Below are 15,839 nucleotides of genomic sequence, written 5' to 3'. Positions count from 1 at the left end.
ACCTCTCTTAGTTGCATGACTCCCTGGGATATTCTAAGAGCCCATCTAATATCATCCCTCCCAACATGTTAAAAAAACAAAACCCCAAAAAACTTTGCTTATACTTTCATCTTCCTGACCACGAAGGACAATCATGTAATGGACAAGAGCAGATATTGAGTTGGCAAAAAAATTTGTTCATGTTTTTCCAAGCTATCTTCTGGAAGAATCCAAATGAACTTTTTGACCCATCCAATATTTGGGAGCAAGGCTACCTGGGTCTGAATTCCATCACTCTGGCCTGGCTGCTTTGTGACCTCAGGCAAACTCCTTATGCTCCCAATGCCTCCATGTTTTCTTCTATAAAACAGGGATGATAATAGTATACACTGTAAAGTATCATTGTGAGGATTAAATGACTTCAATACACGAAGTGCTTTAAAAAAGCCTGGCATGTGTTCCCAGGACCTAGCAAGGGATCTGGCAGAAAGTCTGGCATGTGGTAGGTACTCAGTAAAGGTTGGGTTAACATGAGTGAGTGGCTTGCTTGTGGAGAAGGGCCGAGGCATATGGCTTAACAGGATACAGCCTTCAGTGTATCGATCTTTTTGGTCTTGAATTTGTTTCCCCATAAAACAGCGGTCTCACAGTGAAGTCCTTCATAGTCCTAAAATCCTATGAGTTAGTGGAGATACAATAATAAGTAATTGTACTATTCATTAGAGTGAACATTCACGGAAGCTCAATAACTTTAGTTCTCTTGACGATTTCTGGATACTTGCTCTTGACTCTGATTCTTCAAATATTTTCTGTAAGCAAGCAGGATAAAAATAGTAACAGCATCCCAACTCTAGACTTTGTGATTACAAATTCATACTCATCTTATTACTAACAGTTGTCAGTCTTGAACATCCTTATTTTTCTTCTCTTTAGTAGTATCCATAGTAACTTGTATTTTTATACATCTCTAGATTTAGGAGGTATGTGCTTGCGATGGTGAATTTCATGTGTCAATTTGGCTAGGTTATGGTGCCCATTTGGTCAAACATTTGTCTAGATGTTGCTGTGAAGGCCTCTCCAGACACGATTAACATTTACCATCAGTTGACTCTAAATAAAGCATTTTATTTTCCATAACATGGGTGGGCCTCATCCAATCAGTTGCAGCCTAAGAGCAAAGACTGAGGTTTACGAAGAGGAGGGAGTTCTGTTTCAACATTGGAACATTGAAACCTTGCCTGAGTTCCAGCCTGCTGGCTTGCCCAGCAAATACGTTGCCAGGCCTACAATCATGGGAGCTGAGAGAAGGAGAGAGATTTAAGATCTCTCTATCATATGTCTACACGTATATCTGAAACATATATTCTGTTTCTCTGGAGAACCTAGACTCACACAGCACTCCAATAGGTCAACTCAAGATGTATACAAAGTATGCATGCATTCATTCATTTCTTCGTCTAGTCAGTAAGAAGTTATTGAGATAAACATGTATGTGGCACCATAAAGGGGATTGAACATGATCTGTAAAATGTCACAGGAAGTCTGATGGACTCACACTGCGGCTTCCTGAAAATATCCAGTAGCATCTTATTAAACAACAAAATAGTAATCATTAAGGGCTTCTCTGGTGGCTCAGTTGATAATGAATCTGCCTGCCAATGCAGGAGTCTTGGGTTTGATCCCTGGTTCAGGATGATCCTCTGGAGAAGGGAATGGCAACCCACTCCAGTATTCTTGCCTGGCAAATCCCATGGACAGAGGACCTGGAGGGCTACAGTCCATGGGGTCACAAAGAATCGGATACAACTTAGTGAGTAAACCACCACCACCACCAGTAATTATTATAGGAGCTCAGAGGCACAGTGTTAGTTTGGTTTGACAAAGGGCGTTTTTTCTGGGACCTCTTGAGTCTAAACTTTAATGATTGGAAGATGAGATAGTTAGCAGAATGTTCTCCGAAACGAGATCCTTCTTTTTCTCCTAGATTCTTGATGGTACTCATCTTCAAATCTTGATATTTTTAACATTAATTTTTTTTTTTTTTTTTGCTGTGCTGTGTCTTTGTTGCTGTGCTTAGGCTTTCTCTAGTTGCAGTGAGCAGGGAATAACCTTCATTGTGGCGCACGGGCTTCTCACTGCAGTGTCTTCTCTTGCTGTAGAGCATGGGGCTCTGGAGCTTGGGCTCAGCAGTTGTAGCCCTCGGGCTTACTTGCTCCAGCACATGTGAGATCCCATGATCCCTGCATTGGCAGGCGGATTCTCATCCATTGTACCACCAGGAAATTCCTAACATTTTTAATCTGTGAAATGTTTTGATGTGGCCAAAAGACTTTGGGACTGTTTTGGAGCTGGAAGGTGGGAAGAGGGAATGAGAAGGCAGAGTGAGAGGGACAGGGCATCACGACCAGGACAGAGGGATCTGGTTACCAGTCTCGGCTCTGGCATCAACTGGGTGACCATGGGTACACCGCAGAGCTTCCCTAACTCTCATGTTCTTATTTGTAAAGTGGGGGAGAATCTGTCCTTGAAGGGCGATTAGAGGACTCGCTAAGATCACACGCACCGGATGCCAAGAACAGGATCTTTTTTCTTCCCAGCCGGCACGCTATCACTAGGTCGCCCCTCCCACCTTGCCTCCCGTGCGCCTGCGCCTGGGCCAACAGGCTCTTGAATCCCGTGGTGGGAGTGTAGCAGAAGGCAGCGAGCCTTTCCCTGTCCATTCATCTTCTTTGCAACTTTGCATTAAAGACAGAGAGAAGCTGACCTACCGGTTTAAAGCTCGAACACAAGCCATGCGCACTGTTTCCAAACTGTGGACGACACCTTTCTGGGAACCAAGCAGCAGACTTCTGACAGATGCTGCGTCTCACAGTTTGAGGGTCTGCTCTATGGCAGCGCCCAGGGGGTGCAGCCCTGTTCTCTCCTGTTACAGTAAGTCCCTCCATACGAGCCTTCCAACTGAGAACTTGAAAGCATGCGAGTGTGTATTCGCACGTCCAATCACGGAAGTTAGTTCTATTTGAGGAGACACTGTCGGTTTTGGAGGTGCAGGACCTGAACGTGGAACGGTGCATGAAGTTTGGAGCAGCTATTCAGAACGCAATCCAGTGCCACCGTGTCATCCATGACAAGAATAAAAGAGCTGCTACCCAGATATCACTGGATTGGTTCTTCAAGAGGGTGCTGCTGCTGCTGCTAAGTCGCTTCAGTCGTGTCCGACTCTGTGCGACCCCAGAGACGGCAGCCTGCCAGGCTCCCCCGTCCCTGGGATTCTCCAGGCAAGAACACTGGAGTGGGTTGCCATTTCCTTCTCCAATGCATGACAGTGAAAAGTGAAAGTGAAGTCTCTCAGTCGTGTCCGACTCTTAGCGACCCCATGGACTACAGCCTACCAGGCTCCTCTTTCCATGGGATTTTCCAGGCAAGAATACTGGTAGATACACTTAAATCCAGCAAGGAAGCAGAACCCTTGCCATCAATGTCAGGCGTGAGTGAACTCTTAGCTTGCCCTCTGTCTCCTATTGCCGACGAGCCTTCAGGTCTACCGTCTCCCACCTCCTCTCCCTCCTCCATCAGGAACTCTTCTGGCCTGTTCACTCCGTGCCAGCCCCTGTGTGCCAGCTGTTGTGATGTACTGTTCAAGGTACTGCACTGTAAGATCAAAAATGCTTTCTTATTATTTTTTTTTTTTTTTTTGCCAGTGGTCTGTCTGTTTTATTGACAGCTGGATGCTCAAGCCTTGACTGCGTACTTCCGGAGGGGGTACAGCCGCTCCTTCCGCTGCTGCTTCTTGGTCTTCAGGTTCTCTTCATGCTTGTTGAGTCGGCGGCGCATGGCACGTGTTTTCTTGGGCCGCAGATCCAGGGGCTCGTACTTCTTGCCCTTATAGAATTTCCTGAGGTTCTCTTTCTGAGTCTGGTTAGTGACGGTCAGTACACGGGCGATGGATTTACGAACCACTCGGATCTTGGAGAGTTTGGAAGCCGCGCCGCCTGTCACTTTAGCCACGCGCAGCTGGGACAGCTCCACCTTCAGGTCCTCCAGCTGTTTCAGCAGCTCCTCCTTCTTCTTGCCGCGAAGGTCTCGAGCCTTAATCTTGGCCATGGCTGTACAGTCTGCCTCCGCTGCCTTCTCGGAGGGAAAGAGGAAGAGGCCCTTAATTTTTTGTGTGTTTGTCTTTTATATGTTGTGTTTGTGTGAAAAGTATTATAAACCTATTACAGTACAGTACTATATAGCCAACTGTGCTAGCTGGGTACCTAGGTTAACTGTATTGGACTTAATAACAAATTGGACTTAGGCATGCACTCTCGGAATACAACTTGCTCATACATAGGGGACTTACTGTCCTCTTATCCTGTGGTGTTGGATGGCATCTTGAGTGACCCAGGAGAGCTGCAACCTGCTTAGAGGAGTCAGAGAAGCTTAGTCTGTGAGCCTAATAGCATGGTGTTTGGATGAGAGAGATGAGCTTGAATCCTGGTTCCTGGTCTCCCTATTCTAAAGAGGACAGTCAGATGTCCCCTGTTCAGGCTCTTGGAGCTGACATTTATAATATGAAAGCTATTTTTACTTTCACTGGGGTGGGATTACTACAGAACCCATCTGACTACAGAGGAACTGCAAAGAGGACTCTAGACCGGATCAACTCAATTTGTTTGGGATCTAGTTCCTTGTTTCCCAGACCTGGTCTGGCCTTGGAATCAGCTGAGGGGGAAGGTCTTGTTAAAAATGTAGGTTACCAGGACTCTTAACAGAGCTAATGAAATAAAATGTCTGTTGGGCATATGTGTTTATAAAAAAGGGACTTCTGGGTAGTGCTAGTGGTAAAGAACCGCCTACCAATGCAGGAGATGCTGGAGACATGGGTTTGATCCCTGGGTTGGGAAGATCCCCTGGATTATGGGTACGGCAACCCACTCCAGTATCCTTGCCTGGAGAACCTCAGATATTTGTACACCCCATGTTCATAGCAGCACTATTCAATAGCCAAAAGGCGGAAACAACCATGAGCGTGTTCATGGACAGAGGAAAGGAAGAAACAAAATGTATTCTACGCAAACAACGGAATATTATTCAGCCTTAAAAAGGAAGGGCATTTTGACACTTGCTACAACCTAGATGGACCTTGATGACATTATGCTAAGTGAAATAAGCCAGTCACGAAAGACAAATACAGTGTAATTCCACTTAAACGAGGTACCTAGAATAATCACATTCTCACAAATGGAAAGAAAGAGTGGTTGCCAAGGGCTGGAAAGAGAAGAAATGAGGGATTACTTTTGAATGGGCACAGAGTTTCAGCTTAGGATGATGAAAAAGTTCTGGAAATGGATGGTGATGATGGTTGCACAAAAGCATGAACGTGCTTAAGGCCACTGAAGTGTACACTTTAAAATACTTAAAATGGTGAATTTAATGTCATGAATTTCACCACACACATACACAAGCAGCACAGGCTTTTCTATCACAATGAGGCCGGGAAGTTAAAATTAAGAATCCTTTGCCATTCCAGGATAAAGAAGTTGTGGTACATAGACATACAATGGAATATTACTCAGCCATTAAAAGGAGCAACTTTGAGTCAGTTGATGTGAGGTGGATGAAACTAGAGCCTGTTTACAGAGTGATGTAAGTCAGGAGGAGGAAAACAATGATTAAATATTAATGCATAGAGGATAGAATCTAGAAAAATGGTACTGATGAATCTATTTGCAGGGTAGGAATAGAGATGCGGCACACACAGAGAATGGACTTATGGACACAGAGTGGGAAGGAGAGGGTGTGAGGAAGTGAGACAGCCACGTCGACGTGTACACATTACCACGTGTGGAACAGATAGCTGGTGGGAAGCTTCTGTAATACGCTGGGGGCTCGGCTCAGTGCTCTGGGACGACCCAGAGTTGTGCGATGGTGGTGGGGTGGGCGGGAGGCTCAACAGGGAGGGGATATATGTATACTTACGACTGATTCTGTTGGCAGAAACCAACACACCATTGCAAAGCAACTATTTTCCAATTAAAAATAAATGAAAAAAAAATAAGGTGAATAGGAAGAAATCACAAAAAAGAGAATCCTTTGCTGTTCCACATGGCTTCCTTTCTGCTCTTTTACCCAGTGTATCCTGCACGCTTCCTCCGGGCATTGCCACCCCAAGGCACCCTTTTAGATAAGGATGCAGCTGAGCGGGGTGCCTGGGCTGGGAGGCAGAAAGGTTCAGCTGGAGGAGCTGTGGAGGGATTTCCTGTCAAGCCACAATCACGCCACTGCTGCCGTCCCATCCTCTACACCCTCTGTTCGCTTTGCCGTGTGAGGACAGGCGGGCTCGGGGGAGGTGAGCACCAGACCCGCCTAGGTCCTAGGGACCACTCTTGGCTCAGCCTTCTCCCCATCACTAAGCTCCCGCGTCTGACATTAAGCAGCCAGGATGACTGACCCAGGGCATCTCACCCTCACCTCCTTGGAGGGTTAGGGGAAGTGAGAGCCTACAGCCTTCCTCCTGGGAGACAAAATCCGGTGGCCGTGGGAGTTGAAGGGTCAAGAAGGAAGAGAAGGGCAGGTTCCCAGGGACCTGCTGTTCCCCCAGCAGCCATCTGCTGCTGCCTGGGGTCAGAGCCACATTTTCCTACACGCTTCTCGCTTCTCGCAACTCAAATGTTGCCCTTGAATCAAGATTGTGGTTAAATAGCGCTAAATAATTAATCGCACTCTTGAACTGGTGTTCTCGGCCTGCTTATGCTTTTCTGGTTGCTTCTGCTGGTCTCTCTTTTTAATTCAGAAGTGGTATTAATAATTTATGAGCACGTCCGTGGTCACATATACCCAGGACCCGCCGTCACTCTGCGAGTCAGAATCAATACTGGGGAAGTTACAGCCTCCAACCTCAGGCTGTCTCTTTCCTGCTCTTTTTGGAACAGAAATGAGGGTCAAGTCTACGTATAGAGAGCTGGCCTGGATCAGGCTCAAGAGCTTTTTATTCTGTTCAACGACGTTGACAGGCGCTGGGTCCTGACAGACTTTAAATAGATGTACGTTCTGTGACAAAGAGCACCCAGGGAGAGAAATTAGAAAATGGAAAATGGAGCACTGCTTTTTATTCAGCCAGGACTTCAAAAAAGGGGGAGAAGGGGTATCTGATAAGCTGATTCCAGGAGGCAGAGTTGCAGGAGGAGAAGGCTCTGGAAGGTTTGGGATCCTTATTAAGGAAGTAAGCGGCCCCCACCAAAATGGGAAACAGAAGCAGGACTGGGACCTGGTGTAGGAGATCTCTGTGGTGCATTTCAGGCTGGCGGATAAAGGATGTCCTAAAGGAACCAAGAGGGAAATTGAGCACAAAGAATGTCCCTGGGCTTGCCTGTGGCTCAGTGGTAAAGAATCCGTCTGCCAATGTGGTAGATGCAGGAGATGTGTGTTCGATTCCTGGGTCAGTAAGATCCGCTGGAGAAGGAAATGGCATCCCACTCCAGTATTCTTGCCTGGAAAATTCCATGGGCAGAGGAGCCTGGTACACTACAGTCCGTGGTGTTCCAAAGAGTCAGACACAACTTAGCTACTAAACAACAGCAGCAGACTGTCCTCGATTACAAAATGTCTGCAGAGGACAAACGAGAACACTCTAAATATAGGACTGCTCTAGAAGGGGATCAGGGATGAGGGCGGGGTAGGTGGGAGATTCATTTTTACTGAATATGTTCCAGAATCTTAAAAAATTTTGCCATTTGTAAGTATTCTTCTTTGGAGGAATCAGGAAACGAATCCATGAGGACATCAACTGGAGGCAGGTTCAAAGAGGCTTATTTGTGGTGAACAAAAAGAAATCAGAAACACATAGACTGAGAGGGCTTTTTTCCTGGTTTGTAAATATTTTTATTAGGTCCTGTAAGTACTCTTGCCTGGAAAATCCCATGGACAGAGGAGCCTGGTAGGCTGCTGTCTATGGGGTCGCATAGAGTCAGACGTGACTGAGTGACTTCACTTTCACTTTTCATGCATTGGAGAAGGAAATGGCAACCCGCTCCAGTGTTCTTGCCTGGAGAATCCCAGGGACGGGGGAGCCTGGTGGGCTGCCGTCTCTGGGGTCGCACAGAGTCGGACACGACTGAAGCGCCTTGGCAGCAGCAGCAGGAGCAAAGACGTAAAACGCAGTTAAATGAGGTTGCACTATGCAAAATGACTTTATTGGTATTCAATAGGTCAGATATGGTATAATATTGGCAATTTTACACAGGTTAATCCAGAACTTTTCAACCTTGGCACTATTGACGTTTTGATAATTGTATGGTGGTGGTCGGGGGGATGTTTTGTGGGTTATAGGTTGTTTAGCAGCATCATTTGTCTCTATTCACCAGATGCCAACAGCACCTCCTCAAGTTGTGACAATCTTTGATTTTCATGTCTCCAGCAGGAGTAGCAACATAATTTTGGGGTTCAGTGCAAAATAAAAATGCCCCTTATATAAAAATTATTAAGAATTTCAAGAGAGTGACAGCAGAAAATTAAATGAAGCATGGGGCCTGGGGCCCTTCTAAGAGTGGTACCCCATTCCACTATACAATTTACAGGCCCACAAAGCTGATCTTGGTCTCCAGAAGCTGCCCAATGTGGGAACCAACCACTGGTTTAATCTAGTACAATTGGATCAGCATATACACATGTTCAGAGTTACAGAGAGAGAGTCCATCATTTTTTGGTTTGTTTGTTTGTTTTTTAAAATAAGGTTGCAGGAGATCTTAAGAAATGCTATAGCGGGACTCCAAGTACCAGGAGGTTTGGATGGCAGCCAAATCTGGCCCGCCACCTGATTTGTAAATAAAGTTTTATTGGCACACAACCATGCTCCTTTGTTTACACATTGTCTGTGGCTGCTTTCCCCTATGGCCGCAGCATTGAGACATTCCAACAGAGGCTGTGAGGCCAGCGAAGCCTGAAATATTTATTACTGGCTTCTTACAGGAAAAGTTTGCTGACCCTGTTCTTGATGATCGAGTTTGCAATCAGTGCTGGTGGTGATGGTTGTGGAACAGATGGAATTAGCTAGAAGTCCTTGGGTACGTGGTCCTCTAGACCTTGTTATCCACACAAGCTAGAACATTGAGTGTTCTTGTGGGGAGGTGATGGAAAACCACCCTGGACTTTTTTAAGCAGAGGTGAAATTTATAGGAAGGATATTGGGGGTATTCAGAATCAGTGGGTGGCTTAATTAATGCATGTGTGGACTGCATAAGATGGAATGCCTTGGATTCTTTTCATTCACCTTCCAGGCTCGTTTGGTAACCTGAGTGCATGTAAGAGAAAAATGAACAAGATAGAAGCTCTTTGAGCATTAACAGTTGCAGGATGAGCAAAGATAGCGTCTATGTGAGTTTTTATTGTATCCAAACAGGTTTATTTTATTCCTAATATTCTTTTACACGGCAGTTACTTTTATTTTTCTTTCATTTTTTAAAAAAATATCACATTGCTCAGGAGACATGTTTGGCAAAAGCAGTTGAAAGGAAAGACGTCTGATGGAAACTCAAGTGGTTTTGCATGAGCAATAATAATTATTATGATGATAGGTTTCCTGCCTAAGCCTTCTCGGTGGGTAGTATTTGCAAATTAAACACACCATGAAATATTCAGCTCCTTGCCACACATCTTGGGTGATTTGCATAATCCCCCTGCACGGGCTCTGGGGTGAGCTACTCCCTAATTAATTATTAAATTCCCATCTGTACAGTGTGAACAGGATAATGAAATTCCAGGAGGCCCTGAGAAAGGCCGAGCACTGCCTCCTGGAAGAAGGGTCTTGGCTTTCCTGGGCTTGGGTCCTTCTTCTGGCCACGGGTCCCTTCCTGGGCACCTCCCCCAAGGACTAATTATAGATCTGGCCTCTGACCGAAGCAGTTCCAACCTTCTTATAACCCAGGATTCCATGGTTCTGGTCTCAGCCCCTTACCACCCACGGCTCGGCCACCGAGGACTCGCCATGTGACTTTATAAGGACAATTTCAAAAACAATCTTCTTAGACTCGCTTTATGGACAGCCCCTAAGGCTCATTGCTATTCCCCTATTACTTCATTTCTGGGTGCGTTTTTCCATGTGGCAAAAGATCAGTTTTCCTCTAATTGTTCAGCAAAGAGTTTGAAAGCCATGACGCCCTTTCTACTGCTCTGTGTAAAGCAACCTAGAATACTTGTAGAGGGGTGGGTGGGCATCCTGGGTGCAGAGGCAGAGGTGGGCGGGCATCCTGGGTGCAGAGGCAGAGGTGGGCGGGCATCCTGGGTGCAGAGGCAGGGGTGGGCGGGCATCCTGGGTGCAGAGGCGGGGGTGGGTGGGCATTCTGGGTGCAGAGGTGGGGGTGGGTGGGCATCCTGGGTGCAGAGGCGGGGGTGGGTGGGCATCCTGGGTGCAGAGGCAGAGGTGGGCGGGCATCCTGGGTGCAGAGGCGGGGGCGGGCGGGCATCCTGGGTGCAGAGGCGGGGGCGGGCGGGCATCCTGGGTGCAGAGGCGGGGGCGGGCGGGCATCCTGGGTGCAGAGGCGGGGTGGGCGGGCATCCTGGGTGCAGAGGCGGGGTGGGCGGGCATCCTGGGTGCAGAGGCGGGGGCGGGCGGGCATCCTGGGTGCAGAGGCGGGGGCGGGCGGGCATCCTGGGTGCAGAGGCGGGGGCGGGCGGGCATCCTGGGTGCAGAGGCGGGGTGGGCGGGCATCCTGGGTGCAGAGGCGGGGGCGGGCGGGCATCCTGGGTGCAGAGGCGGGGGCGGGCGGGCATCCTGGGTGCAGAGGCGGGGTGGGTGGGCATCCTGGGTGCAGAGGCGGGGGCGGGCGGGCATCCTGGGTGCAGAGGCGGGGGCGGGCGGGCATCCTGGATGCAGAGGCGGGGGCGGGCGGGCATCCTGGGTGCAGAGGCGGGGGCGGGCGGGCATCCTGGGTGCAGAGGCGGGGGTGGGCGGGCATCCTGGGTGCAGAGGCGGGGGTGGGCGGGCATCCTGGGTGCAGAGGCGCAGTTACTGTGGCAGATGACGCTGAGGCTAGGGGCCACGGGAGCAGAGGATTCAGGTGTAATTTGGGGTCCCCCAAAGTGGGCTCACTCACCTGGAAACAGATTTCTGAGACAATCCCTGGTGATCACCTCAGTTTGGTCTTGTTTAGGAGCTATGTCTCTGGGTTTTTTGTATTTAAAAGCTGGTGCTCACTAGTCAAATTCTGTTTTTGGATACCCCAGAGAGAATTGTCCATAAAATGGCTGATATTTGAGATCTTCTGGGGTCCAGTGCATCTCAGACTTTCCTGTGTACGCACATTACCTGGAGAGTATGTTGACATGCAGACTCTGATTTCACGAGTCTTGGGGTGGGGCCTGAGATTTCACATTCCTGGGAAACTCCCAGATGGTGTTGAGGCTGCTGGTCCATGGACCACACATGAAGTGGTGAAAGGCTGGGAGACAAGCTCATGCTTGTAAATAGGGAGGAAATCAGACTCACAGATGAAGGGGAAGAGCCAACATGCCAATCTCACGTATGCTTTTATTTTTAGCTTTTTAATTAAAAACACGATTAGCAGGGATTGTAGCAAAGCCAGCATCAGACTTCTTTCTTATGCTTATTATAATCAGTTTTTCATTTCCACTAAGCTTGTGTTAAAATTTAGAAGTGGATCTAGAATTGCCCTGGGGTCTGTGCCTAGTATCATCCTGAGGTAATTGGGAATCTGCTATTTTTTTGTTTTTTTAAAAGCCGGGTGTGACTTCTAGGAAGTTTTGTTATCTTTCTGAGCTTCTTCCTCCATCTGTAAAATGGGGAAAATAATAGCACCCTCATGAAATTTGTACAGCTGGCATCATTGGGCGTAGGTTCTGGAATTGCTTAGCTGTTGTTCAGTCGCTAAGTCGTGTCCGACTCTTCGCAACCCCATGGACTGCAGCGCACCAGGCTTCCCTGTCCTTCACTGTCTCCCTGGGAGTTACTTTGACTTGGGTTCACATCCAAACTTTGCTGCGTAAGGGTTTTTTTTTCCTTCTCTGGCCTTGTTCTCCTCATCTGTAGTGTAGGACCAAGTTAGGACCAGTCTTAGAGGATTGTTGAGAGGGTTTCATTAAGAATAGGACCTGGCACATGGCAAGCACTCAGTAATGTAGATACACTGGAAGTCTATCAGCTTACGGAAAGCCTGGCTGTCAGCTGGTCTAAGGCAGAAATACCTGCCCAGGGGCGGAGAAGAGAGAGTGGGCTGAAGGTTTCCGATGCCCTTTGTTCTCTGATTTCACACTTGTGAAATGCTCCCTGTTGTGCAAACACTGTGTGAGGCTTGGTGGGATCTTTGAGGAAGAATCTTAAAGGGATCCTATAGGAAAATAGTCAAAAGGCTGATGGGGGCAAAAGAAATGCCAAATCTGACGCAAATGAAAAAGGTAGTCTGCTTCTGGGGGGGTAGCTGATACCACTGATTGAGCAAAATCACGAGGTTATCCTACTGTGAGTTGAGGAGAAAGTGAAGTGAAAGTCGCTCAGTCATGTCTGACTCTTTGTGACCCGATGGCCTATGCGGTTCATGGAATTCTCCAGGCCAGAATACTGGAGTGGGTAGCCTTTCTCCTCTCCAGGGAATCTTCTCAAACCAGGGATTGAACTCAGGTCTCTTGCATTGCAGGTGGATTCTTTATCAGCTGAGCCATAGGGAAGCCCAAGAATACTGGAGGGGGTAGCCTATCCCTTCTCCAGGGGATCTTCCTAACCCAGGAATTGAACTGGGGTCTCTTACATTGCAGGCTGTTTCTTTGCCGACTGAGCTATCAGGGAAAGGAACCATGGAAAAGCAAGAATTAGGTTGAAGAAGGCAGCCTTGTTGTTGGGGGCATCATTTATATTTTTAAAAAATATTTTATTTATTTATTGGTTGCCCTGAATGTTAGTTATGACACATGGGATCTCTGATCTCCACTGTGGCACATGGGATCTTTTTTTAGCTGTGGCCTGTGGGATCTAGTACCCTGACCAGGGATTGAACCCTGTCTGCTTCCTTTGGGAGCACAGAGTCTTAGCCTCTGGATCACCAGGGAAGTCCCCATTTCTGGGTTTGAATCCTCAGAAACTCCAGTCCTCTGAGAGAGGTAGCAACCAGAGTGATGCAGGCAGCATGCCAGGAAATCGGATGTTTCACCCAGGCTCCACCTGGCAAGATGGTGCTGTGTGGAGTGAGCAGGTGCCCTGGAGCTGAGTTAGATAGATTTACATTGGTTGATCCCAGGTCTAGGCCGTAAGACTGCACCAGAGCTTACAATCTGCTGTGTTCAGCTTGCAGATGTATTTGTTTGGTCCTCAGCGTTTGTTTTGTAAAAACATTTGGATTAGTTGTCAACAAAAAACTATTGGAGATTTTACATCAAAGTCCAGATTTTCCAACTACCAATGAGAGTGCATGCTTCTGGGCCTGTGTTCTATGTGGTAGCAACCTGTCTGCTCTGAATTAACCCTGGGACCTTTAGGTGGGCACATCCACTTAGGTAGGTCACCATCCCCACCTGGCTTGCTTCAGCCATTCACGGTCCCTGCCTGGCCTTGGTAGGCATGTTAGTTTGTGGGATACCCTATTGAGACTATGGACACGACTGAGCGACTGAACTGAACTGAACTGATAAAATGCAGGAGATGTAAGAGATGCGGGTTTCATCCCTGGGTCAGGAAGATCCCCTGGAAAAGGGCGTGGCAACCCACTCCAGTATTCTTGCCTGGAGAATCCAATGGACAGAGGAGCCTGGTGGGCTGTAGTCCATGGGGTGGCTAAGATTTGGACGTAACTGAAGTGACTTAAGCACGCACGCACACATAAAATGGTTTATAATGAGAACCTACTGTATAGCACAGAGAACTCTACTCAGTGCTCTGGGATGACCTAAATGGGAAGGAAATTTTAAAAATGAGTGGATTTATGTATAACTCATTTGCTTTGCTGTACAGTAGAAGCTAACACACCATTATATAAAGCAACTATACTCCAATAAAAATGAATTAAAAAATATGTCCTCGGTAGAATATGCTTAGTTTGACTCAAGTTCAAACTGACACGCTGAGGTTTTCCCCACCAAACCTCCTTAGTTGGTGGTGAAGAAGCTGAGCTTTGGCAAAGGAGGACCTTTATGAGAAGCTTGGGGTGATGGCTGAGTGTGAGTCAAAACAGAGTTAAAAAGAGGATTTTGGCCCTTTCTGTCTGGAATCATCACTATGCATTGATGACTGGAGAAAATAATGTAATTTGATTGTTCCACTGGGTCATTTCTGGGAATATGAAGACATTTTTCCAAAACTGGAAGTCCGCATACATTGGGAGAGTATCTTAAGGCCGGGTCCTGCGTTCTCCTTGGCGTCCACGCTCCCTGGCCCCCTGCTCCGTCCACGGCAGATGCTCGTGTCCCCGGGAAGCTCGTCTGCATTAGAGGTGACCCAGTTTTTTCCCCCACGGAACTTTGTTAGGGTTGAAGCCGTATTGGTCTGCTCAAGAAATCCCTAGCCTGCTTCCCCTCACTGCATGGCATTTGGCAGATGTGTTCTGCAGAAGGAATGTGGAGTATTTCCCTTTTCATCATGTCAGATCATCTGGCCTGGGCCTGGCCCTTCCCCAAGAGTCCAGTGGACACAGCTGGAGCCGGGCGGGGCCCAGGCCGGGTGCTGGCTCAAAGGCCGCAGCGGAGCAGGACTGATGAGGCCAGTGCGTCCCACGGGGTGGGGGAAGGTGCCTTGCATGACGCTCGGGTGGAAGGAGGTGGAGCATGTGAGGTCCCTGCCTGCTCCTCGGATCTCAGCTCTAATCCTGAGACCGTGGCCTGTGAACTCTCCCACAGAGCTCACAGCTCAACCCGGAGATCCCCACAAAGAGGAAGTCATTTCTGCAGCGGTGGGTCCAGGTTTGGGGTGGCTTGAGGTTAATACAACTTTTGGAATCTTTGTGGAGAAGATAAAATTACCCATAGAGAATTAAGGTCAATAGAGGGGCTCTGGCAGGGAGGAGGCCTGGTATCTAAGCTACCTGAGTGTCACAGGGAATCTGCCTTTTCAGTTTCTATTAGGCCCACAGGTGCAGTTGTTAAGGGTGGAAAGACATGTTGGGTCAGGTTTTGGTTGTTCACCTGTGCACATGCCATTGCTTGGTCACCTGATGGTCAGGGTAGGCCTGACAGGTGGGAGAGGGTGGGTATGAGGCCCAGAGGACCTGGGCGTATTAGGACATCCGTGGTGGATACTCCACACTGGGGAAAGTCAGGGAGACACTCCAAAGTCAGCAGAGAAGGTCAACCCAAATGTCAAGTGCAGAGGAGCCAGACAGAATTCAGAGAGGCCGGACTTTTGTTTGCAAGATTTTGCACAGTAGGTTAGAGGTTGAGAGCTATCATTTCAGAGCTTCACCACTCTGGATTTAAACACAGACCAAAGTGTATCTACTTGCCCTGGCAGCTGGATCCTTTCTTCGGTTGCAGATACTGACTTCTGGAAGACTGACTCCTTTGCAAAGCAGACAGGTGCCAAGCCTGACTCTCACTTCCCAGCTCTGAGACTCCCGTTTCTTTGTCTATAAGACTCACATCATACATGTTTTTGAAAAGTTGTGATGATCAAACTTGTTGATACAGGTAAAGGCCTCTACTATAATTTTAAACATAATTCTTTAGAAACCAGAGTAAGTGAACACATCTCTAATAGTAAGTATATGGCACTTCTGGAGGAGGGCCTGGCAGTCCACTCTAGGATTCTTGCCTGGAGAATCCCATGGACAGAGGAGCCTGGCCAGCTACAGTCCATGAGGTTGTAAAGAGTCAGGCGTGACTGAGCGACTGAGCACACACTCACACATGTGGCACTTACATACTTAATCTAATTGACACAC

The 15,839-nt window shown here is 47.9% G+C and overlaps 1 pseudogene; it reads right to left on the bottom strand.

Moving 5' to 3' along the window:
* Positions 1 to 3,680: 3,680 nt before the first annotated feature.
* Positions 3,681 to 4,128, bottom strand: LOC109575701 (large ribosomal subunit protein uL29 pseudogene; annotated as a pseudogene).
* Between the last annotated feature and the right edge of the window lie 11,711 nt (positions 4,129 to 15,839).

The sequence above is a fragment of the Bos indicus genome, chromosome 21 (assembly GCF_029378745.1).
Source record: "Bos indicus isolate NIAB-ARS_2022 breed Sahiwal x Tharparkar chromosome 21, NIAB-ARS_B.indTharparkar_mat_pri_1.0, whole genome shotgun sequence".
NCBI lineage: Eukaryota > Metazoa > Chordata > Mammalia > Artiodactyla > Bovidae > Bos > Bos indicus.
The sequence above is the reverse complement of the archived record's forward strand: the minus strand, read 5'-3'. Positions and strand labels throughout refer to the sequence as shown.